The 26022-nt window shown below is 34.9% G+C and overlaps 1 protein-coding gene across 3 annotated transcripts in view; it reads right to left on the bottom strand.

The window, feature by feature from the left end:
- Nucleotides 1-1054, bottom strand: part of MGAT4C (MGAT4 family member C) — a 742934-nt gene extending 741880 nt beyond the window's left edge. For all 3 annotated transcript variants that reach the window (XM_058741864.1, XM_058741865.1, XM_058741866.1), the window contains exon 1: nucleotides 751-1054. The gene's annotated coding sequence lies outside the window, so the exon portion shown is untranslated. The remainder of the gene's footprint in view (nucleotides 1-750) is intronic.
- Between the last annotated feature and the right edge of the window lie 24968 nt (nucleotides 1055-26022).

Raw genomic sequence — 26022 nt, 5'->3', positions numbered from 1 at the left:
TTTTTTTGGTTCAGCTAATACTCAGAAGTTTTCCAGCTTTTAACATTTTACTCTGCTAAACAGTTTTGTGTACTTCATAGATGTATAGAGGTTTTTTCACTTCATCAAAGTTGAATAATAAATTTTTATGATTTGCATATTTTCCTAAAATGTAGCATTAATTTGAGGAAGAGTCTTTCAAACTTAAAAACAAAGATCTTTAAAGCCAGCAAAGTTCACTAATATAACATTCTCATGAAGACTCCCAATAGAATCTCTTTAAATTAAATACTTTTATCATTCATATATTTAAATACCATAAATATCAATGGCACCAAAATTAATAACAGCATTTGAGACAAAGTTTGTATTTGAGAATACATGGAGGAAACATCACGATTATGTAAAAATATTTTTAAACTGTATAAGGTTAGCTGAGTTTCCAAAGTATGTATTTCCCTTCATTATACGCTGCAGCTATGGAAAATCCTCAAGAGAATTAATATGAACTTATGATAATGCAGCCTGCAGCACGGTTTTGTTTTGGTTTCGCCTGTTTTTGCTGACAATGCAATTCAAACTAGCCTCTACTAATCTTTACTGAAGGAGTCAGATTATTCACCTATAAACATGCAGCAATAAAGTGTCATTCTTTAGTCAATACCGACTACTTAACATCTTTCTCTTTTTTCCCCGGTTTGGATCTCTAGCTCATTAGATCGTTACCTGATAAATAGGAGAGGGTAATGAATTGAGAAAATAACTACGTACCTTCAGAGAAAACCTGCCCGATAACAATAATCCATTAGAAAACTGGCAATATCCTCTGATCTATTGCCCGCAAAGCTATGACTTGATGGAGAGTTTCATTCCCTGGGCTCAGTTCTCCAGAAGAAAATCAGCACAATTTAAATATTTCTTGGAATGTGACAGCTCTCCAGATCCCTGGTTGCATTCTGTTCCCCAGGGACGGCAATCTGGTGTTCCTGTGTGCATAGAGCAGTGAAGATGAATTGAAAATGCTTGAGATAAATTAGGAATGGCTAAGTTAAAATTGTCTCTGCTCCAGACTCTCTCATCTGCAGTCTGTAAGCCTGTTTTTCTGTGAAAAAGCTAGATGGCAGGCTGCCTCAGTAAGTTCTTCTTAAGCGACACAGAGCATTTTCAATGAAGAAAAATTCTCCCATTATCTAAGCTAATGTGACTGCTGCTAAATCTAGTTTCTAAAGTGTCTACTGGCATGAAATTCATTTTCACTATTGCTTTCTTTCAAACTACAGTCTAGAATCCATACTATCATGCTACATACATTTCTATCTGAGAGAAACATTTAAACTTTTCAGCTAACATATTAAATCATATCCCTTTTGCAGTTTAAAGATCATTTGTGTACAGAACATGCCTTCTTTAGGTCCTAAAGCCATTTTGCGTTATTGTATAATATGTACAAGGTTTTGTTTTAAATTGTCGTATGTTAATATGAATAATTGTATTTTTTATTAACAATCACTTCTTTTAATTCAGTTCCACAAAGAAGTGCATCATTTTCAACACTAGTTATAATTCAGAACTTATATACAAATAGAAAAGGGGATGTGGAATCGTAATAAGTGACCACAGAAGTAAATATTGACTCTTTGAATATCATCGTAAAGAAAATAAGATGTTCCAAATTAAACCATGCTTCATAAATTATTCTCCTTCTAAATTAAAGCAAGCCATTTTTGAATTCTGTTTATTTCAGTTGAATGATTTGTTGTGATATATTTTTTCTGCTGAATTAGACAATTCTTTTAGAATTTTAATAATATTCTGGATTTGAGACTCAGTACCCTTTACTTGGTGTGTTGGAAATACACAAAACACAGAAGGGTTATCAAAATTTTCAGCTCGATTTCTCTACTTGCATTTTCTATATGAAACACTTTTTACTTTATCAGAAAGGACAGTTAAGACTATCATCACCCATGAGCTCATGTACATGTTTTTAAATGCTGCTAAAAACAAAACAAAACAATATTATCTTTCTATAACTCTCTTCATGGCATTCTGTAATGCTCTATGTCTGGTTACTTCTCCTGTAAATAAAGGGTTCCTTCCAAGACAAAAATGAGGTGTATACATTGTGAGGGAAGCAAAGACGATATAGTGACCTGAGAGCCAAAAGATAAAGCAAATCGAATTTTTCCTTTTTTCTCCACCCACCCTGTAGCTGTGGCTGATCACTTTACTCAGGAAGGTGGAGGGAAGAAGAAATAGGAGATGTGAAAGGAAACACCCTAGCAAATGCCCCTGCCTTTCTCCCTCTTCAGAAGTGGCAACTCTATAGCTATCACTGGGGAAAAAACACAAGAAAGTCCAAAAGAATTAGCTTCAGTATCCCAGTTGGGAATTACAGTTATCCAGTAGATTTTCAAAGACCACAAAAGAAAAGGAAAGGAAAGGAAGAAATAAAGGGAAGGAGGAAAGCTACTTATCATTCTCAAATGCTGTTTTTATAATGACCATGGTGTTTAGGGCTCAAGATACATAAAGCAAATGAAAAATGATAGAAGTTAATATATCTAATAGCTGACCATTGAGTGCTATCCAACTGCATTGTACACATGTGTATTGAGCATCTCAGTTAAAATAACAATTACAGTAGTGAACAAGGCACGTACTTTTAAGAGTTTCAGATGTATATCTCCACTTATAAATTATCAATTTTACTAACACTATATCACAGCAATAAATTCAGGAACTCATGCAATTATATGTGAGTGATACCTGAACTATTCCTGGGGTATTAGGTCTTCTTTATTATAGGAAGTAACATTTAGGAAAAGACTAAGTAAATCCTGATTAAAAGGATAAGGATTATTTCCAGGCACTGGGAACAAAACCCCAGGGGAAATATGTATATTACATTTGGATAACTGAGGATAATTCAGTATTGCTCAAGTGTAGAGTGAGGTATGAAGGGCATATAAAGAGATGTGTCTAGAGAGATAATGAGTCATTTATGCTATATAAAGGAGTTTGGACTTTATTTTTGAATGAAGAGTCATCGAGGGCTGTTAAATAGAGGTGAAAAATAATCATATTTGCATTTTAGGAAGATCACTCTTCACGTCATGCTAGTCAGGTAAAAAGCATCGCCACATGCCTAGTTTGCCAAGACAAAAACTTAGCAGTCATACTATTTACACCTTCTTCCTTCACTTCTAATATCCAGATTATTATCAATTGATTCTACCTTCTTCAAAACCTTTTGTTATTTCTAGCTTTCATGGCATTATTTCTAGCTTTCACCATCTCTTACCTGCATAAAGACAAGAACCTTTTATTTCATTTCCGTTTCAAATACTTTCCTACTTCAACACCTTTTACCTAGCTGTCAATTCTTTCTAGAGTATACATGTTATATTATTCTCCTGCTTACAACAATTTATTTACTCATCATCACCTGAAGAATAACGCCCAAGTCTTTAAGATGATCTGCAAGTGTTGGCTCGAAACTGTGGGAGCATCCGGGATGCAGTCTGAAACTGGCCCCCATATGCAAAGGACAGGGAGAGACAGAAGAAGCAGGGCACTCCAATGGGTAGATGGCAAGTTTAATAAGCAAGAGAACTTATGTAGGAGGCTTGTCTTGAGTGGCTGCAATGAGGAGCTCTCCATACCTGCCCTAAGCTTAAAGGTTTCCATAGAGGCTTTAACTGGACTCTGTTACAGTTACTCTCCCAAGGCTGCATCCCACAGCAGTACATTCACTCCAAGGACAGAAGAGGGTGCGAAGAGCCTCGGACTGCTCAGGTCCACTCAGGGTCAGAGGTCATATCCTCTTGATGACCTCCTCTAACAACAAGATTTGACTGTGTTGCTTTCTCAATTGACACCTACCCTGACAGGATTGCAAACTTATGGGGAAAAACAATGATGAACCACATCGTTGGGTTTTACCTCTAAGACCTCTACACATGCTGCCGCTTGTACCTAGAGTATTTCACTAGAACTGTGGAGCTAGAGATTTCCTTTATATGGAATTCCTACATATGGAATGTTTTGGTTAAATATTACTTTGTCTTTGAAACCATCCTAATTCCCTCAAATAGAGTTAATTTTATGCTCTGAGCTAATGCTTGTCTTGTGATGGTTTGGTGACCATCTCAGTAAAGTCAATTTTCACATAAAATATATATCCCTTTTTGGAAATCATTCTCCCCTCCCCTCTCTTCTCTTTAGATTTCTCTTTTTCTTTCTTTCTCCCTCCCTTTCCTCCTTCCTTAGCAATTTATGCCTGCTTTTCACTTTCATATATCTGTGTTGATTTATACATTTTGAGTTTGTGGTGAATATGGCACACCTCAGTTCTCTTGTCATCTATTTTTTCCTTATACTTTCATTTATATTTTTCCACTTCTCTCTTTTACTACTTTTCCCACCTTTTTTTTCTCCTTTTCATTTTGTCTTCTATATTTTTCTATACCTCTTGTGTCTTTCTTTTCTGCAGGTTTGCTCCATTTCTCCCCTATCCTCCTCTTTTTTGATCCCTTCCTATTTTTTTTTAGGTTTTTATTTAAATTCAAGTTAGTTACCATACAGTATAATATTAGTTTCAAGTGTACAATATAGTGGTTCAACACTTCCATACAATACCTGGGGCTCATCACAGCAAGTGATCCCCATCACCTATTTCACCCAACCCCCCACCCACCTCCCCTCTGGTAATCCTCCATTTGTTCTCTATAGTTAAGAGTCCCTTGCTTAGAAGGGACTTTTTCTTAGAAGAAAAAACAAGACCTTGAAACTATCTTACTAAGTTTTGGAGAAATATACTAAAAAATTCTCCAGATGATGAACATTCTCATTTTCATATTATCTTCAATTAACATGATGCAAAGCTAAGTTGTGGTAAGGGTTGCATTTCATTTCCATTACATAGTTGTGTTACAGGCCTACAGAAATTCGCTTTTTAGTTATTTTGTTATTAAACACCTGGTTCTCTGCAAGCTCTTTGTAAAATACTACTTTCCCACTTGCAATTTCAATTAATATATAAAGAGACTGAATGTATACTAAAATTAATTTTATTATTAATAAATGATAAAGCAGAAAGAGAGGGAGAGGGAGAATCTCAAGCTGGCTCTGCTCTGTCAGTGTAGAGCCCGACATAGGGCTCAATATCACAAACCATAAGATCATGACCTCACCCAAAATCAAGAGTCAGACACATAATTGACTGAGTCACCCAGATGACCTCCCACAAATTATTTTTATTAGCAATAATCAGAATGAAGATTTATTTCCTTTGTCACTATATATGATTATTAAAATAATTCATTTTCTCTTAGTTTTATTTTAGCTGTAGCAGTCTAAAAATGTGGCTTATTTTATTTAAAAAAATCAATCAACATTTAGACCTTTTTAAATTACATTTTTAAATTTTAATAACTTATTTATCCTGAAAAAGTTATTAGAGTGACTGACTTTATAACATGGAGATGATTGCAACATGATGAAGTTAAAAATAAAATAAACATAGAAATAGCATCTTGCTTATAAATAAATGCATTTATAAATAAAAGAGACATAAGTTAGGTAGATAAGAAATATATATATGTGAGGTTTAATAAAAGACAACTTATATATAACATCTTTCTAAACTGACAGCATTGAACAGAAAAAGAGACTTGCATTAAAACATATAATAAATATTGAACTTAGGAATAAACTTAACAAGTGAGGTAAAAGCCTTGCACACCAAAAACTATAAACATTACCATAAATAAATAAATAAATAAATAAATAAATAAATAAATAAATAAATAGAATAAAGAGGACAGAAATCAATGGAATCTTGTGTCCATGAATTGGAAATTTTAATATTGTTAAGATGTCAATGCTACCAATGTTATCTACAGATTGAATGCAATCCCTACCAAAATCCCAATGGTATTTTTAGCAAAAACAGAAAAATCTCTTCTAAAATGCATATTGAAATTCAAAGGTTCTCAAATATCCAAAACAATCTAGAAAACAGAAATCAAAATGGGAGCTCTTACCTTCCTGATTTCAAAATTGACCACACAGCCACAGTCATTAGATGGAGTGTGGTGTTGACATAAAGACAGACAGATAGGACAGAAAAGCAGAGAGTACAGAAATAAAAATTTGCATATATGGTCAAATGAGTTGACAATGGTACTAAGATCATTCAAGAGAAAGGGCAATCTTTTTAACAGATGGTGCTGGGAGAACTACATGTCCACATGTGAAAGAATGAAGTTGAACACTTCTATCATATACAGAAATTCACTCAAAATAGATCAAAGGCTTAAATGTAAAACATACAATTATAAAACTGTAAGGACATAGAAGGAAGCTTTGTGACACTGGATTCGGCAATGATTTTTGGCTATGACATCTGGAGCTACTGGACTACATCAAATTTAAAACTTCTGAGCAAGCAACACAATCCAAAGAATAAGAAAGCAATTCACAGAATAGTAGAAAATATTTGAAAATCATATATCTTATAAGGGGTTAATATTTAAAACATTTAAGTAATTCATACAAATCATCACCAAAAAAAAAACAAACAACACAATTAAAAAAATAGGTAAAGGCCTTGAATAAACATTTCTCTAAAGAAGATATACAAGATCAATAAGTATATGAAAAGATATTCAATATCACTAATCATTAGAGAAATGCAAATCAAAACCACAATGATATGACATCTCACCCTCATTAAGATGGCTACCATCAGAAACAGAAAATAAAAAAGGTTGGTGAGGATGTGGGGAAATTCAAATGCTAGTGTATTAGTAGGAACGTAAAATACTGAAGCTGCTATGTAAACAAAAGGCAGATCCTCAAATGTTAAAAATAAAATTACTCTATGATCTATCAATTTCATTTCTAAGTACATACCTAAAAGAACTGAAAGGGACTCAAGCAGATATGCATGGACCCATGTTCATAGCAGTATTTTTCACAATAGCTCAAAGATGAAATCAACCCAAGTACCTAACTAAGAATTACTGTATAAACAAAACGGGGTACCTAGGTGGCTCAGTTGGTTAAGCATCTGACTTCAGTTCAGGTCAGGGTCTTGAGGTGAGCTTGAACCCCACATCAGGCTCCCTGCTGTCAGCCCAGAGCCCATTTCAGATCCTCTGTTCTCCTCTCTCTCTGCCCTCCCCTGCTCATGCGCTCGCTCTCTTCCTCCCTCTCTCTCTCTCTCTCTCTCTCTCAAAAATAAATAAACACTAAAAAAAATGTGGAATACATATGCAAAGGGATATTATTTGATTTTACAGGGAAGGAAATTCTGACCCATATAACAATATGGATGAATTTTGAAGACATTATGCTAAGTAAAATAAGTCAGGCACAAAAAGATAAATTTTAAATGATTGTACTTACATGAGGTACTTAAACTAGTCAAATTCATAGAAACCGAAAATAGAGTGGTGATTGTCAGGGATCAGGGAAAGAAAGACCAAGGAGCTCTTTTTTAATGGGTATAGAGTTTCAGGGTGGGAAGATGAATAAAGTTGTAGACATGAATAGGGGTGATGATTGTACCATGCTGCTGAACTATTACACGTAGAAATGGTTACAATGATAAATTTTATGTTATATATTTTACCATAATAAAAAAGTGCAAAAGTAAATATTAAATCTTTACTGATATGATGAGAAAAATCAAAGGTGAAAAATTCTAAATATTTTTCCAAGTGTAAGGTATTTTTAAAATCAAAGCATCAAACATATATGCTGTTTTCTGTATGACATAGTAATGGTCTGAAAAACCATGATTCTTGTTTTTGATTTTTTAATTTAATTTTTAATTAAGTTTAATTTTGTTTTTTTAATTTATTACCATTTCATCATAAAATAATGGAATAAAAATATTGCTTCTTTAGGAATGTAAATGCCTAAATACAAACCTAAGTTTTATTACTTCTTTTAACAAAAAAGTTTATACTTTGGGGCGCCTGGGTGGCTCAGTCAGTTGAGCGTCCAACTTTGGCTCAGGCCATGATCTCATGGTTGGTGAGTTCGAGCCCCAGGTCGGGCTCTGTGCTGATGGCTCAGAGCCTAGAGCCTGCTTCGGATTCTGTGTCTCCCTCTCTCTCTGCCTCTCCCCAACTTGTGCTCTGTCTCTCTGTCTCTCAAAAATAAATAAATGTAAAAAAAAAATTTTAAGTTTATATATTCATTGTCGAAAAATATGAATATATGAATAAAAAGAATAAAATGTATAAATTCCACCACTGTTAACACCTTAAGGGTATATCCTTTCCTCCAATCTTCTTTTCATATATATGTGTGTGGTGTGTTGTGTGTGTGTATACACATATACACACATATATACAAAATAAAATATTACTCTCTCTCTAAATATAAATACAATTTCCTGCATGTATATGAAGATTACATGTGTATATGCATATGTACAATATATGTACTGTATATGTGTACACACACACACATATACAAAAGAGAGAAAGAATATTTAGTTTTGCAAGATGAGAAAGTTCTGGAGATAAACTGAACAATATAAATGTATTTAACACTAGTTGTACACTAACAATGATTAAGTTGACAAATTTGTTCATGTGTATTTTTATTACACATTTATTCAGTTTAAATTCTGAAAATCATATAATAAATATATTTTTAAAATGCTTTCAATGGAAGATGAATTTCAAAAATCATTGAAGTAATCATTTATTAAAAGAATATATCTTCACAAAGAGTCCATGATAAGCTTTGGAATTCATATTAATATTATAAATCAAAGTCTATATGAAAGAAATTTCATTTTGTTTTTTCCTTAAATTAAACTTTTTTATTGTTTTTTGGTAAATTCAGAGTAATTTTGCCAAATAACAAACTTACTGTTTTTTGTTTGCTTTACAGAAGGTAAAATATTCTTGATAATTTCATTAAAAATGTGCAGCATTTCATGTTAGACATCATAACGTTGACTAAATAACAGTGTCTGTTATATTCAAAAAGGTGAAATATTAATACTTAAAAGCCTCCATCCTTAGATCCAGCGACAGACAACTCACTCACAAGCAGCTTCAGGGAAAATATATATGAGCTATCTTAAATTTCTTTAAATATGTGAACCCTGACATCAAAAAACAATTCAACAGGATTAGCAAACTATATTTTGATCTTCCAAATTTAAATGAGTTTCTTATTTATCTTTATATTCAAACACTAAAGATAAGAGCCTCAGCCCAGTTATCTATTAACGAATTGTTAGTGATTTCCATGAAAATAGAGTAAATGGCTTGAGAAAAATTTAATACTAATCCAATAGCACTGACATCTTTGATTCAAGAGAATTTGATTTTATTATAAACAATAAACTGTTCTACCAGAAAGTATTATTTAAAAAATTCTTAAACTACTCAGAAGTGTTTTCTAACTAATGTTAGCAGTTTATGAATTAAATAAACATGACTTAAGAGATCACTTGAACTCCATTGCCAGAATAATACACCTTTTGCAGGTACACAAACTATTAAAGCACAACATAAAAAATAAACAATACACTTTCTAAATTAAAATAAATATATACATATATATATAGAAAATAATGGCAACAAATTTCCAACCCAAATGCTTCAAATTGCTTCTGGCTTTCAGAATTGCTATCTGCTCTATATGTCATCTATGAATGTTTTGATACATTTCTGGATAGAAATAAGTAGTTTAAAGAGTTAATATATCAATAAGGCTTATATAAGATGTAAGCTTTTAAGTCAGATATGAAAGATATTAAAACAAATAGTATTTTAACACTAAAGTGACAATTACATAAATTAATTTGTTGTCAAATATGTTGTCAAATATGTCAATATGTTAAAAACTTAATAATTTGTGATATATGTTCTTTCATGGATCAAAAAATACTTCAGTGAATTTTCAAATTTAAGAAAATACAAATGTGTAAGAAAAAACTATGCACCTCATGTGGGCAAATAATGTAATTTCACATAAAATGATGTCAAGGCCATGCTCAAGGCCAGAAACACCTTTGGAATAATTTCATGCTATTATGCAGGGCAGGAATTCTTTGCAATAGGCAGAGGTTTTATTTCATTATAGAGAGTGGAAAAAAAGTGTTAAAATTTATACACCAATAGCCAACTTTATTGGATCTTCTCTTAGACTGGTAAGAAAGCTGAATGTGATAATCATGAAAACAAAATATTCTTCCCTATTGCCAAATTACTGAGTGCAGAGTTTCTGGACAACCATTTCATAGTATTTTCTAAGTTATTTGAATGTCTTTTGACACCAGTGAAATACAGGATGTGTGATATTTCTGAGGTGAGGGAGTTTTAAAACCATGTACATTTAAATTTGTGAAAAACAAAAACAAAACAAAACAAAACTTCATAAATCATACACTTCAATCTTTTTTTTCTTTACTCCCTTGTTTGGTGTGTTTCCCAAAGTCACTGACAGAAAATCTGCAATCAACATTTTTAGTGTGTATTCATTTCACAAAACCAAACTATGCCTTCATCTATGGAAAAAGCCTAGAAATATGTATACTTTTACATCATGTTATCCAACCACACAAAAATTTTAATAACTATGTTAAATCATTGTGTGAGGTACTCCAAGTGAAAAGATAATTTAAAAAAAATACTAACCATTCCTATAAGAACTTGTAAAATACAACAGGAAACTTAAAATCAATCAAATAGGTAAAAATTGCACATAAGGCAAACCATGCTATAACATAAAAGAGCTGTAAACAAAGTGCAATTAAGAATTCAGGGGCACCTGGGTGGCTCAGTCGATTACGCGTCTGACTTTGGCTCAGGTCATGATCTCCCGGTTTGTGGGTTCCAGACCCACATCAATCTCTGTGCTGACAGCTCAAAGCCTGGAGCCTGCTTCAGATTCTGCCCCTCCCTCCTTGCTCACTCTCTTCCTCTCTCAAAAATGAACTTAAAAAGAAAAGAAAAAAGAATTCAAACCAGGGAGGCAGCTGGTGACTCAGTCACTTCAGTGTCCTACTCTTGGTTTAGGCTCAGGTCATGATCCCAGGGTCATGGGATCGAACACTACATCGGGCTCCACACTCAGAACGCAGCCTACTTGGGATTCATTCTCTCTCTTTCCCTCTGTGTCTCTTTCTCTCTAGCTCTCTTCCTTTCTCAATAAGTAAATATTTAAAAAAAGAAAGAATTCAAACCAGGGATTTGGTAGTCACTAAATATATTGGGGAGCAGCAAACTTGAGAAGAAAATAAAATTACTTCAATAATGGTAGCAGGCTATATCCTACTTACAAGAGCAAGGTCAAACCTATTTTTCACCAGTGGAGTGAAGAACCATAGTATATTGGGGAAAGTCTCATTCAGTCTCTTGAAAATAGCCATGCAAAACACACAAGGGACTTAGAAACTATTAAAATGCTTCTAGTTCTCTAGAATATCTCCCAAATTCAACAGGCTATGAACAACATCAAAAGGCCTTTACAAAATCATGCAGAAGTTCTCAAATATGAAAAGTTAATCTCTAAGAAACTGTATAAGTAGATATGCCAGTAACCCTAGAGAACATTTTACAGTTTGCACAGTGAATCATGTAGTTGGTTTAATGAAATATACCAAATCTGAAATGACCAAGTCATTTTTATTTATTTTTAATTTTTTAAACTTTTATTTTAGAGAGAGTGAGTGGGGGAGAGGAGCAGAGGAAGAAAGAGAATCTTAAGCAGGCTCCACGCTAAGTGTGGAACCTGACATAGGGCTTGATCCCATGACCCTGGGATCATCATCTGAGCCAAAATCAAGAGTCAGATTCCCAACTGAATGCACCACACAGGCACCCCACCAAGTCAATTTTGAAATGTATTAAATAAATGGGGCACCTGGGTGGCTCAGTTGGTTCAGCATCCAACTCTTGTCATCAGCCTAGGTCGTGATCTCACAGTCATGGCACTGAGCCCCATGTCTGGCTCCACGCTGAGCAGAGCCTGCTTGGAATTCTCTCTCTACCCTCTCTCTCTGTCCCTCCCCCACTTGCTCTCTCTTTCTCCCTCTCTCTCTCACAATAAATAAATAAACTTAAAAATAAATAAATAAATAAATAAATAAATAAAATAAATAGTATGAAATTAAGAAAAAAGTGATTATCAAACAAGTTTATGCTCTCTAGTTAGGCTATAAGAACCATCAGTCCTTCTATAGAAGGCATTTGAACTATGAATACACTCCCAAGTCATCATTCTAAATATTTTAATATGCTTACAGGAAGTTTTAATTATTATCCAAGCCATTTCAAATTCAATTTTACTGGCCAACCAAATACACCTAACCTATCATTAGTGGAAAATTTCTCAAGCATTGTAATTAATAATGTACTCTCAAAGAATAAATATTTGATACAAAAATAATTAAATAAACAACTGATTATAACCATAGTAAGAAAATTGGAAAGGTAGCCCACATTAAAAAAAGAACACCTTTCAGAAATCTATAGCATCTGCATGTTGCTTAATTTGTCAATAAGGAGAGTAAAAGACCCCATAGTATTAAAACTACAAAATTTTTTTCATAATTTTATTAAGGAGATGGGATATTGTTTCTTTCCCAGATAAATTTTATATTTTAGACCAGTTTTAGGTTTATAAAAAACTAACAATTTTACAGTTCCCATATACCACCTCAACTAATTTCTCTAATATTAAAATTTTACAGTAGTATAGCATACTCACTGTAATTAGGGAACTAATATTGACACATTATTAACTAACTTCTATAATTTATTCATATTGCTTTAGTTTTTATATAATGCTCTTTTCTTGTTTTAAATTTTAAGAACTCATCTAGCATCCCACATTACATATATTATCTGTACCTCCTTAGGCTCCCTTTGATTGTGACAGTTTCTTACAGTTTCATTGTTTGACGGCCTTGAGAGTTGTGAGCAGTACTAGCCAGGTGGTACAATGTCCTTTAATTGGTATTTGTGTAATGTTTTTCTCATGATTTAGTGTTGGCTTATGAGCTTTGCAAGATAGATGGCTTAGGTAATGTAGGATTTTTGTCTCATCATACCAAGAATGCATAAAATAACATGACTTACCATCGTTTACATTAACTTGATCACCTGGTAGAAGGACTGTTAAGTTTCTTTAAAGTTTTTTTTTTTTTTTAATTCCTTGTTTTAGTGTACTCTTTGGAATGAATTCACCATGAACAGCCTATACTTATGGAGTCATTCTTCACCTCCTTGAGGGTAGAGTATGAAATAAGTTATGTGTCAATTTCCCACAGCTTTTTCTCTTCTCAGTTTATATCTTTAGCTGATTATTTATGTTAGTATGGACTCATAAATATTTATTTTAAACTTCAAGTTGTCATCTAGCATTTATTCATTTATTTTTAAAGAGGTATTTTTTTAAGTAATCTCTACATCCAACATGGGGCTCGAACTCACAACCCCAAGATCAAGAGTCATATGCTCTACCAACTGAGCCAGCCAGGCATCCCTATAATCCAACAATTATTTTATTGTTTAAATTTCCCAGCTTTGGACAATGGGACCATTTTCAGTTGCCTTCTGTGTCCATTTGACATACCCTCATTGTTGTGGGATTTTTTTAACACTTCCTTATTTTTTACAACTATCAGATGCCCCAGACTAATTTGTATGTTTCCTACTCTATCCTACAATCAGCCATTTTTTTCCAAGGATACTTGGTGAAGAACAATATTTAAAAATAATATCTGGGTGCTAAAGGTGCTCATCATTACTGAGATGTTCTTGCCTCTTAGCACTCTAAGCTAACTGAGCAAAGAAATATATATGTGCATTCTAACCCAGGTATATACACACATCTAGAACATATCTATACAAGAAATGTAGTAATCTGTGTCCACAATAAGCTACAGATGAGTTTATACAGATTCCTTCTACTACACTCCATTACCAAATGGTTTATTCTATCACTCTCTCACCTGGTCCAGGTAAGCAGATCTTTGCTCATCTGTCAACTCAAACTCCAATCATGGTATTCTTGACACCAACCATTAGCCATTCATTCATTTAATTGTTTAAATCCATTATACATGGATAGTGGTATCAGAGTTGTTAGTAAGTACCCCAATGGAGACAAATTTATCATCTAAAGTACAGTGCTCACATACAGACTCTAATTATCTCCAGAATTAATTAGGTCAGCATGTTTTACCTCCACCCCTCTTTGAGTGAGACTGTTTCATAACTTTGCAATAGAGTTAGATTGTCCCTTCCACATTATATCCTGGGATGCCTGACCTCTAAAAAATAAAATTATGCTTGTATATATTAGGGTTCACTATGTAATGTAAATTTCTATTGTGTTAGCAAATGTATAGTGATATGCATTCACCATTAAAGAATTACAAATAATAGCTTCACTGTCCTAAAAACAAAACCCCACCTCTTCTCTTTCCCCCTGAAACCCAATAAACCAGTGATATTTCTACAGTTTATAATTTTGCCTTGCCAGAATCATACAGCATGTATTCTCTTCATACTGGCATCTCTCATGTAGCAATATGCATTTATGATTCACCCATGTCTTTTCATATTTTGACAGCTCATTGCATTCTATCACTGGGTATTATTCCACTGTATTGATGCATCCATAGTTTGTTTATTCATTCAATAGCAACTGAAGGACATATTGGTTGCTTCCATTTTGTACTAATTATAAAATTATAAAATAAAGCTTCTATAAAAATATAAAACTGTAAAGTAAAACTTCTATAAAGGTTTACATGCTGGTTTTCACAGGGACATGATTTTTCAAACCAGTTGGGTAAATACCAACAAGTGCAATTTCTGGATCATTTTTAGCTTTGTAAATCCATGTACAATGGTCTGCCAATGTGTCTGCATCATTTGCATTCTCACCAATAATGAATGAGAGTTTCTAATGCTTATACCTTCACTAGTGATTTATATTGTAAAGTTTTTGGATTTTAGCCATTCTAATATGTGTGTTGTACTAGTTCATTGCTGTTTTAATTTACAATTCCCTAATAACAAATGATTTTAAGCATCTTCTCATGTGCTTGCTCACCACCTGTATATCTTTTTTTTGCTGAAATGGCTATTCAAATCTTGTGCCCTGTTAAAAATTGGGCTGTTTGGTTTTTTCTTGTAGATTTTAAAGGTTTTTTTGTTTGTTTGTTTACAACTTTTACATATAAAGTTTTATCACATATGTGCTTTGAAAGTATTTTTCCTGGATGCCTGGGTGGCTTGGTCAGTTAAGCATCTGGCTTTGGCTTGGGGTCATGATCTCATAGCTCGTGAATTCGAGCTCCTCTGTGTTGACAGCTCAGAGCCTGGAGCCTGCTTCAGATTCTGTGTCTCCTTCTCTCTCCCTTCCCGACTCACACTCTGTCCCTGTCTCTCTCTCTCTCTCAAAAATAAATAAACATTAAAAACATATTTTTTTTCAAAGTATTTATCCCAGTGCATGGCTTATTTTTTATTCTCTTAAAAGTGTCTTACTTATTTAATATTAATAAAGAACAACTTGGGGGACCAAGATGGTGGAACAGCATGGAAGTTTTTCGTGTGTCTTGGATGCATGAAATACAGCCAGACCAACACTAAATCATCCTGCACACCTAGAAAACTGATCTGAGAATTAACACAACAATCTGCACAAGCTGAACCACAGAATTCAGCAGGTACACAGTGCGGAGAGGTGAACTGGGGGAGAGAGAAGCCGCAGAGGTCAGGGACATGCTTTTGTGTGCAGAGAGGACGGAGACAGCGGGGGAAGGGGAGAATATGGGAAAAGCATCCCCCCAAAAGCAGCTGGAGAGAAAGTGAAAAAGTGGAAACAGCCTCAGGGACTGAACTAAAAAGGGAGAAAGGAGAAAGGAGAAATAAGAGGGTTTAAATTCCATTAAGACTATAAACAGGGGGAACACAGAGTCAGAAACTCCACAGCTCGATACCTGTCGGTGCTCTGGTGGGAAGGGTGAATCCCCAGGAGCAGAGTGGAGTTGGGGGTTCTTCAGGCCAAACAGGGAGAGGTGATTCCCCTGCTGAGAAGACACCTGGTAGAGACTGTGTGGGTCCCCCAAAGGCAAGGCCCCAGTGGACCCAGGAGAACAACCACATTCACTGGTGCTGGAACAGGGTCATTAAGGGTGAAGCCTGGTGCCAGATGTGTATTGTGATTTTCCATAATCCCTGAGACACTGCTGCTACACTATCTCACAAACTTTTTCTGGGGTGGGCTGGCATCTGGCAGCAGTCTCTGGGCATTGGAAGCAGCACGGTCTCACAAACGTTCCTGGGTGTGGCTGGCACCAACTCATTGCTTGTTGAGAACCTTCTGCAGATGGGCAGAATGAGTCAAAGCCTCAGTCCCTCAGAAGTAAGGGGTTGAGAAAAACAGACACATCAGAGACAAAACTCAGGAAGGAGTTGCTGCCTGGGGCTTGGTCACTGACTGTGTAAAAGCAGGAAGTGGATGGAAGACAAAGACAAAGGACAGGTATGGGATTGCTGATCAGGGAGAACAGAGTTCCGATACTACAGACTGGGTACCTGGGTGATGCCATTTTCACAGTTCCCATGCATGCGAATGCGCACTTACAAGCACCACAACAATCCACCCCAGTAAGCTAAGCAGCGCCATCTAGTGGAAAATGGGGCCATTACACTATGCCCCGCGTAACTCGGCCAATCTCGCTTTTCAGGAACACAAGTCTCTCTGCCTGCTTAGTTTATGGACTATAAAGCACTTCATAGTTTTACTTCTAGGGGAAAATGAAGTAATTTCAGTCATATTTCAGTCTGTTCGCCGTTCCATCTATTCAATTTTCTTTATTTTTTTCTTTTTTCTTTTTTCTCTTTTTTATTTTTCTTTTTCTTGAATACAGAAAGAGAAAAGATTCATTTTTATTTTTAATTTTTATTAAAAATGCTTTCTTTAATTTTTTCCACTGTATTTTTTACTTTTGTGTACTTTTTTTTCAAATTCTATTTTACTTCAATCATTTCGTTTTAGTCTACTTCAGTATGTTCATTTTTTCAAATTTTCTAATGATTTTCCTTTTTCTTTTTCTTTTCTTTCCCCTTTTTTCTCTAATCGTTAAGTCCCTTTCAACACCCAGACCAAAACACACCCAGGATCTAGCATCATTTTTTCGATTTTGTGTGTGTGTGTATTTTTTAATTTTAATTTTTTAATTTTAATTTTTCATAATTTTATTTTCTTTTACGTCATTAATTCCTTTTCTCCCTTCAAAATGACAAAATGTAGGATTCACCACAAAAGAAAAAGCAGGAAGAAATGACAGTCAGGGACTTAACCCACACAGATACAAGCAAGATGTCTGAACCAGAATTTAGAAACACGATAATAATATGAGCTGAAGTTGAAAATAGATTATAATCCCTTTTTGTGGAGATAAAAGAAGTAAAAGCTAGTCAGAATGAAATAAAAAATGGTATAACTCAGGTGCAATCTCGAATGGATGCCACAGCAGCCAGGATGGATGAGGCAGAACAGAGAATCAGTGATAAGAGGACAGATTTATGCAGATAAGAAAGCATAAAAAAAAGAGGGAGATTAAGGCAAAAGAGCACAATTTAAGAATTAGAGAAATCATGGGGCACCTGGGTGGCTCAGTTGGTTAAGCGGCCGACTTTGGCTCAGGTCATGATCTCGCGGTCCATGAGTTCGAGCACCGCGTCAGGCTCTGTGCTGACAGCTCAGAGCCTGGAGCCTGTTTCAGATTCTGTGTCTCCCTCTCTCTGACCCTCCCCCGTTCATGCTCTGTCTCTCTCTGTCTCAAAAGTGAATGAACGTTAAAAAAAATTAAAAAAAAAAAAGAATTAGAGAAATCAGTGACTCATTAAAAAGGAACAACATCAGAATCATAGGGTTCCAAGAAGAGGAAGAGAGAGAAATAAGGGTAGAAGGTTTATGTGAGCAAATCACAGCGGAAAATTTTCCTAACCTGGGGAAAGACAGATATCAAAATCCAGGAAGCACAGAGGACTCCCATTTGATTCAACAAAATCCGACCATCAACAAAGCATATCATACTCAAATTCACAATTACTCAGGCAAGGAGAGAATCATGAATGCAGCAAGGGGAAAAAAAGTCCCTAACCTACAAGGGAAGATAGATCAGGCTTGCAGAAGACCTATCCACAGAAACTTGGCAGGCTAGAAAGGAGTGGAAGAATATATTCAATGTGCTGTCAGAAAAATATGCAGCTAAGAATTCTTTATCCAGCAAGGCTGTCATTCAAAAGAGAAGGAGACATTAAAATTTCCCAGACAAACAAAAATTGAAGGTGTTTGTGACCACTAAACCAGCCCTGCAAGAAATTTTAAGGGGGACTCTCTGAGGGGAGAAAAGATGAAAAGAATAAATAAATAAAGATCAAAAGCAACAAAGACTAGAAGGGACCAGAGAACACCACCAGAAACTCCAACTCCACAAGCAACATAATAGCAATAAATTCATATTTTCCAGTACTCAATCTAAAGGTCCATGGACTAAATGCTTCAATCAAAAGACATAGGGTAACAGAATGGATAAGAAAACAAGATCCATATATATGCTGTTTACATGAGACCCAGTTAAGATTTAAAGATACCTTCAGACTGAAAGTAAGGGGATAGAGAACCATCTATCACGCTAATGGTCAACAAAAGAAAGCAGGAGTAGCCATACTTATATCAGACAATCTAGACTTTAAAATAAAGACTGTACCAGTGATGAAAAAGGGCATTATATCATAATTAAGAGGTCTATCCACAGTAAGACCTAACAATTTTAAACATTTATGTGCTAAATGTGGCAGCATCCAAATATATAAATCAATTAATCACAAACACAAAGAAACTAATTGATAGTAATACCACATTAGTAGGGGACTTCAACATCTTACTCACAGCAATGGACAGATCATCTAATCAAAAAATCAACAAGGAAACAATGGCTTTGAATGACACGCTGGACCAGATAGATTAACAGATATATTCAAAACATTTCATCCTAAAGCAGCGGAATATACATTCTTCTCCAATGCACATGGAACATTTTCCAGAATAGACCACATACTGGGACACAAATCAGCCCTCAACAAGTACAAAAAGATTGAGATCATACTGTGCATATTTTCAGACCACAATGATATGAAACTCAAAATTAACCACAAGAAAAAAACTGGAAAGGTAACAAATACGTGGAGACTAAAGAACATCCTACTAAAGAATGAATGGGCTAACCAAGAAGTTAAAGAGGAAATAAAAAAGTTCATGGAAGCCAATGAAAATGATAACACCACAACCCAAAACCTCTAGGACGCAGGAAAGGCGGTCATAAGAGGAAAGTATATAGCAATCCAGGCATTCCTAAAGAAGGAAGATCTCAGATATACAACCTAACCTTATGCCTTAAGGAGCTGCAAAAATAACAGCAAATACAACCCAAAAACATCAGAAGACAGGATTACAGCAGAAATTAATGCTATTGAAACTAAGAAAAAAATGTAGAATAGATCAATGAAACCAGAAGTTGGTTCTTTGAAAGAATTAACAAAATTGATAAACCCCTAGCCAGTTTGATCAAAAAGAAAAAGGAAAGGACCCAAATAAATAAAATCAAGAATGAGAGGAGAGGTCACAACCAACACTGCAGAAATACAAACAATAATGAGAATATTATGAGCAGTTATATGCCAATAAATTGGGCAATTTGGAAAGAAATGGACAAATTCCTAGAAACATATACACTACCAAAACTGAAACAGGAAGAAATAGAAAATTTGAACAGACCCACAACCAGTAAAGAGATCGAATTAGTAATCAAAAATCTCCCAAAAAACAGGAGTCCAGGGATAGATGGCTTTCCAGGGGAATTCTACCAAGCATTTAAGGAAGAGTTAACACCTATTCTCTTGAATCTGTTCCAAAAAATATAAATGGAGGAAAACTCCCAAAATCTTTCTATGAAGCCAGCATTACCTTGATTCCAAAACTAGGCAAAGACCCCACTAAAAAGAACTATAGACCAATTTCCCTAATGAACATGGACACAAAAAACCTCAATGAGATGCTAGCCAACCAGATCCAACAATACATTACAAAAATTATTCACCAGACCAAGTGGGATTTACACCTGAGATGCAGGGCTAATACAATATCCACAAAACAATCAATGTGATATATGACATCAATAAAAAAAAGGACAAGAATCACATGATCCTCTCAATAGATGCAGAGAAAGAATTTGACCAAAGTAAGCATCATTTCTTGATAAAAACCCCCAAGAAAGTAGGGATAGAAGGATCATACCTCGAGATCATAAAAGCCATATATGAAAGAACCACCACTAATATCATCCTCAATGGGGAAAAACTGAGAGCTTTCCCCCTAAGGTCAGGAACAAGACAGGTACGTACACTCTCACCACTGTTATTCAACATAGTATTAGAAGTATTAGCCTCTGCAATCAGACAACACAAAGAAATAAAAGGTATCCAAATCGACTAGGAGGAGGTCAAACTTTCACTCTTCACAGATGACATGATATTCTATATGGAAAAGGGAAAAGATTCCACCAAAAGACTGCTAGAACTGATTCATGAATCCAGAAAAGTTGTAGGATATAAAATCAATGCACAGAAATCAGTTGCATTCCTATACACCAATAATGAAGCAACAGAAAAAGAAATCAAGGAATTGATCCCATTTACAGTTGCACCAAAAACCATAAAATACCTAGGAATAAATCTAACCAAAGAGGTGAAAAATCTATACACTGAAAACTACAGAAAGCTCATGAAAGACATTGAAGATATACACACACAAAAAAGGAAAAATATTCCATGCACCTGGGTAGGAAGAACAGATATTGTTAAAATGTCAATACAACCCAAAGCAATCTACACATTCAATGCAATCTCTATCAAAATAACACCAACATTCTTTACAGAGCTAGAAATAATAATCCTAAAATGTGTATGGAACCAGAAAAGACCAGGAATAGCCAAAGCAATCTGGAAAAAGAAAACCAAAGCAGGAGGCATCACAATCCCAGACTTGAAGCTATACTACAAAGCTGTAATCATCAAGACAGTATGGTACTGGCACAAGAACAGACACTCAGATCAATGGAACAGAATACAGAACCCAGAAATGGACCCACAAACATATGGCCAACTAATCTTTGACAAAGCAGGAAAGAATATCCAATGGAATAAAGACAGTCTCTTTAGCAAGTGGTGCTGGGAAAACTGGACAGCGACATGCAGAATAATGAACCTGGACCACTTTCTTACACCATACACAAAAATAAACTCAAAATGAATGAAAGACCTAAATGTAAGACAGGAAGCCATCAAAATCCTTGAGGAGAAAGCAGGCAAAAAACTCTTTGATATTGGCCACAGCAACTTCTTACTCAACACATCTCTGGAAGCAAGGGAAACAAAAGCAAAAATGAACTATTGGGACCTCATCAAAATAAAAAGATTCTGCACAGCAAAGGAAACAATCAGCAAAACTAAAAGGCAACTGACAGACTGGGAGAAGATATTTGCGAATGACATGTCAGATAAAGGGTTAGTATCCAAAATGTATAAAGAACTTATGAAACAACACCCAAAAACCAAATAATCCTTTGAGAAAATGAGCCATAGACATGAATAGACACTTCTCCAAAGAAGACATCCAGATGGCCAACCAACACATGAAAAAATGCTCCACATCACTCACCATCAGGGAAATACAAATCAAAACCACAATGAGATACCACCTTACATCTGTCAAAATGGCTAACATTAACAACTCAGTCAACAACAGATGTTGGCAAGGATGCAGAGAAAGAGGAGCTCCTTTGCATTGCTGGTGGGAATGCAAACTGGTGCAGCCACTCTGGAAAACAGTATGGAGTTTCCTCAAAAAATTAAAAATAGAACTACCCTACGACCCAGCAATTGCACTACTAGGTATTTATCCAAGGGACACAGGTATGCTGTTTCGAAAGGACACATACACCCCAGTTTTTATAGCAGCACTATCCACAATACCCAAAGTATGGGAAGAGCCCAAATGTCCATCAATGGGTGAATGGATAAAGAAGATGCATGTGTGTATACACACACACACACAAAGGAGTATTACTCAGCAATCAAAAAGAATGAAATCTTTCCATTTGCAACTACATGGATGGAACTAGAGGGTATTATGCTAAGTGAAATTAGAGAAAGACTTAAGACACAGAACAGATGAACATAAGGGAAAGGAAGCAAAAACATGGAGGGGGACAAAACATAAGAGACTCTTAAATATGGAGAACAAACAGATGGTTACTGGATAGGTTGTGGGAGGGGGAATGGGCTAAATGGGTAAGGGGCATTAAGGAATCTACTGCTGAAATCATCATTGCAGTATATGCTAATTTTGAATGTAAACTAAAAAGTAAAATTGAAAAAAAAAGAATAAAAAAGTGAACACAAATTCCATATATATATATATATATACATATACCATATATATATATATATATATATACATATATATGTATATATATGTATATATATATATATATGAACAACTTGTCAAATTTTCTTCCATCGATTTTACTTTGGTGTTATAGCTAAAAACTCATTAATAAACTCCAGTTCATATAGACTTTCTTCTATATATCTCTTGTCTCTTCAGACTACGTCTTTTCTTGACTTTTAGCATACCTCGTAATATTTTGGTAAAAGCCGGATATAGTGAGTGATAGGAACTAAGGCAATTAGACTCATCATATGAAGGTTTATGGGGGTCTGGGTGGTTCAGTCAGTTGAATGTCTGACTCTTGATTTCACCTCAGCTCATGATTCCCAGTCCTAGGATTGAGCCTTATGTTGCAGCAGGATTCTTGCACAGAGTCATTACTCTAAGGGTTCTCTTTCTGGGAAGCAATTTTATTCCTGCCAGCATGGCTCAGTTGGTTTGTACCTGAAGAGTTGAGCCCCAAACGCCATGTGGCATAGTTTTTTACATATTTTCTACTTCTTTGTCTCCCATATATGGTAACACACAAACATGTAGTCTGATTAAGTGGTCTCATGTTGCAAATTCATGAGAGATGTTGTCATGTATGTGTATAACCAGGTTGCTTGAGGGTTTTTTTTTCCTTTACTTAGTGAGGGGACCCTACCACAGTGTCAGGCTTTCTGCTGAGTGTGGAGCCTGCCTGGGATTCTCTCTATCTCTCTCTCTCTGTCACTCTCTCTCTCTCTCTCTCTCCCTCCCTCTGCCCCTCTCCCCTACTCACTTTCTGTCTCACTCTGTCAAAGACAAAGAAGTTGTTTTGTTTTTCTACCCCTGCCAAAGCCACAAGAGGATCTTTCTTGACCCTGTACCTTGAGAACTTGGTGGGATTCCTGAAGATAAAACCCACAAAAGCTGTCTCCTAAGACTGTAGTTCCAGAAGTTTCCCAGTCTCAAGCTAGTTGGTCTACTTTTAGCCTTCAACAGTTCATCCAAAAACCAATTAAGTGTTCCTGACCCTTATAGTTCCAATGTGACTTCTGTTCCAGGTAAACAGATCTTGGCTGTGAGTCTAAGCATTCATTCTCTCTCCGGATTTCAGGGTGATAGTTTGCCCCACAATCTCATATATCTGATGGATTCAACACAATTCCTTCCTTCATTTTCATTTTGTTCAGTTGTGTTGTTGTTGTTGTTGTTTTATAACAACAGGAGCTGGCAACTTTCAAGCTTTTTACAAGCTAGAACTGAAACCAGAAATCCTTTCTGTTTCTTTTTTATAACTCCAATCATTAAATATGTGTTTCATATTTCAGATTTTAAAATGTTTGCTAGAATGCAACATTGCAATAACAACTCCTTTTATAAGATTTTTAAAAGTATGAAAATATAAATCAAGTGGATCATAAGGGGTGAAATAATAATAAAGGAGAAGAGATGGTTTCACTTTCTATGAATGTGATTTAAATTTACAATGAAATTATATTTGATTTTTTTGTATGCAATGTAACATACTTTTAATTGTAAATCATTATTTCTGTTCTATTTTCCCATGCTAACGTAATAGCATATAAAGTAAAATGGATATTAGCCTGTCAAAGAAAGTGTTTTCACAGAGAAGAGTTTTCAAAAATAAGTTCACTCATTTTTTAAATAGTGGTCTGTGTAAAAATCTTCATTCATAAGCAATTTGACATACATACTTTAAAGATCTGCTAAAGGAATTAAATAAGATGCAAAAATTCATGGTCATTTTAAGGAAATACAGATGGAACTATCAGACATGCAGATTTTCGCACACTTCAAACCAAAGTCTTTGCAAAGGAATATCCAGAATCAGTCTTCAACAGCTGACACTAGCACAGTACACAGTCAGTGCATACTATTTGTTAAACTACTATAAGATATCAGTAATATTTGCTACCATCATCACCAATAATGAGAATGGCACACCAAAAGTTTCTCTAGAAATAAGATATTATCACTAAAGTTCCTATCTTGTATCATCTTCTATCACTTAATATGACAAATATCCATTGAGTGACAACTATATTCTAGGTAGTAGGTCATGCAGAGAAGTTACAGCATTATATATGACAGAAATATGACAGAAAGGGCTCTTTCTCATCCAAAGCTTACAGTTCAGTGTACACAAATGCTCTTCTCGTCAAATATTGCCCTTCTTACACTGCAGAAGTTCTTTGTTTAGAATTAATAGTTGGCATTTAGTCATTCTGAAGGAGGAAATCAAAGATGATGTGAACCTTCTATGCAGTCCACCTTTCCATGAATGTGAATAAAATTTGGGGAACAAAAATATTCAATCCTAGAATGGCTAAGGCAGAATGTAACCAATATTTTCATAACTGCATATAACACAGAAATTCTGCTTTGTATTTGAAAAGATAATATTTTAGGGAGCCTGGGTGGCTCAGTCGGTTAAGCATCTGACTTTGGCTCAGGTCATGATCTCTCAGTCTGTGAGTTTGAGCCCCACGTCATACTCTGTGCTGACAGCTCAGAGTCTGGAGCTTGCTTTAGATTCTGTGTCTCCCCCTCTCTCTCTTCCCCACTCACACTCTGTCTCTGTCTCTCTCTCTCAAAAATAAACAAACATTAAAAACATTAAAAAATAAAAATAAAAAGATAATATTTTAATAAGGATCACTACATCCCAAATAAAAAAGAAAAATTCACTATAACATTTAAAGCAAGTGGAAAGAGATGATTTCACTAAAACAGTAGCCCATGCACTTTGCTTTTATCTTGTGTTGTATATATGTAAAGGAATATTGTGCTGAGGGTATACTGGCGGACTTCAAGTAGGACATAGAGCCTACTGCCTTAAAATAGCCATATTTTTGGAGTTGCAAACTAAGAAGTATTGCCAATGACAAAATTTGGTGAAATATGGATTTGCACTAAAAAAAGAAAAAATTAGACTGAAATGAGAAGACTGACTTAAGGTGGAGAGAAGAGTTTGTAAGTGGGAAGATGGCTAGCCTACAGTAATTTCTTCTTATGTTCTTGCTTGCCACCTCCAGCTTGAATATATGTAAGGTTTAAAGGAGTTAAAAAGGAGTAAACAGTAACTAATCCTCACTCATTTTCCACACTTACTCTGAAGCAGCTGTATAATAATCTTTAAATCCTTGACATTACTTGATTATGCAGTTTAATTAGCACACTACACGTGGCTGAATATTAAAGATTTTTTTAATCTCCTATCTCAGACCACTTTTCAAATCACATTTCTGAATGCCCTAATTTTTAATAACAATACAATAAACATAATCTTTACATAAAAATATTTTAAAAGTATGTTTTTTCACAATTTCACCAGAATTCTCATTCAAAATTTGATATTGTGTCGCTCCTAAAAAGATTTTTCTCATTAAAAAATCAATTTATTGTATGTGATATTTTTGATAAAACACATGTGAATATGTCATTTGTTTTTATATGAGTATAATCTTAAGTATATAAAGG

The sequence above is a fragment of the Neofelis nebulosa genome, chromosome 8 (genome assembly GCF_028018385.1).
Source record: "Neofelis nebulosa isolate mNeoNeb1 chromosome 8, mNeoNeb1.pri, whole genome shotgun sequence".
Classification (NCBI taxonomy): domain Eukaryota; kingdom Metazoa; phylum Chordata; class Mammalia; order Carnivora; family Felidae; genus Neofelis; species Neofelis nebulosa.
This window is presented reverse-complemented; position numbering and strand designations above follow the sequence as displayed.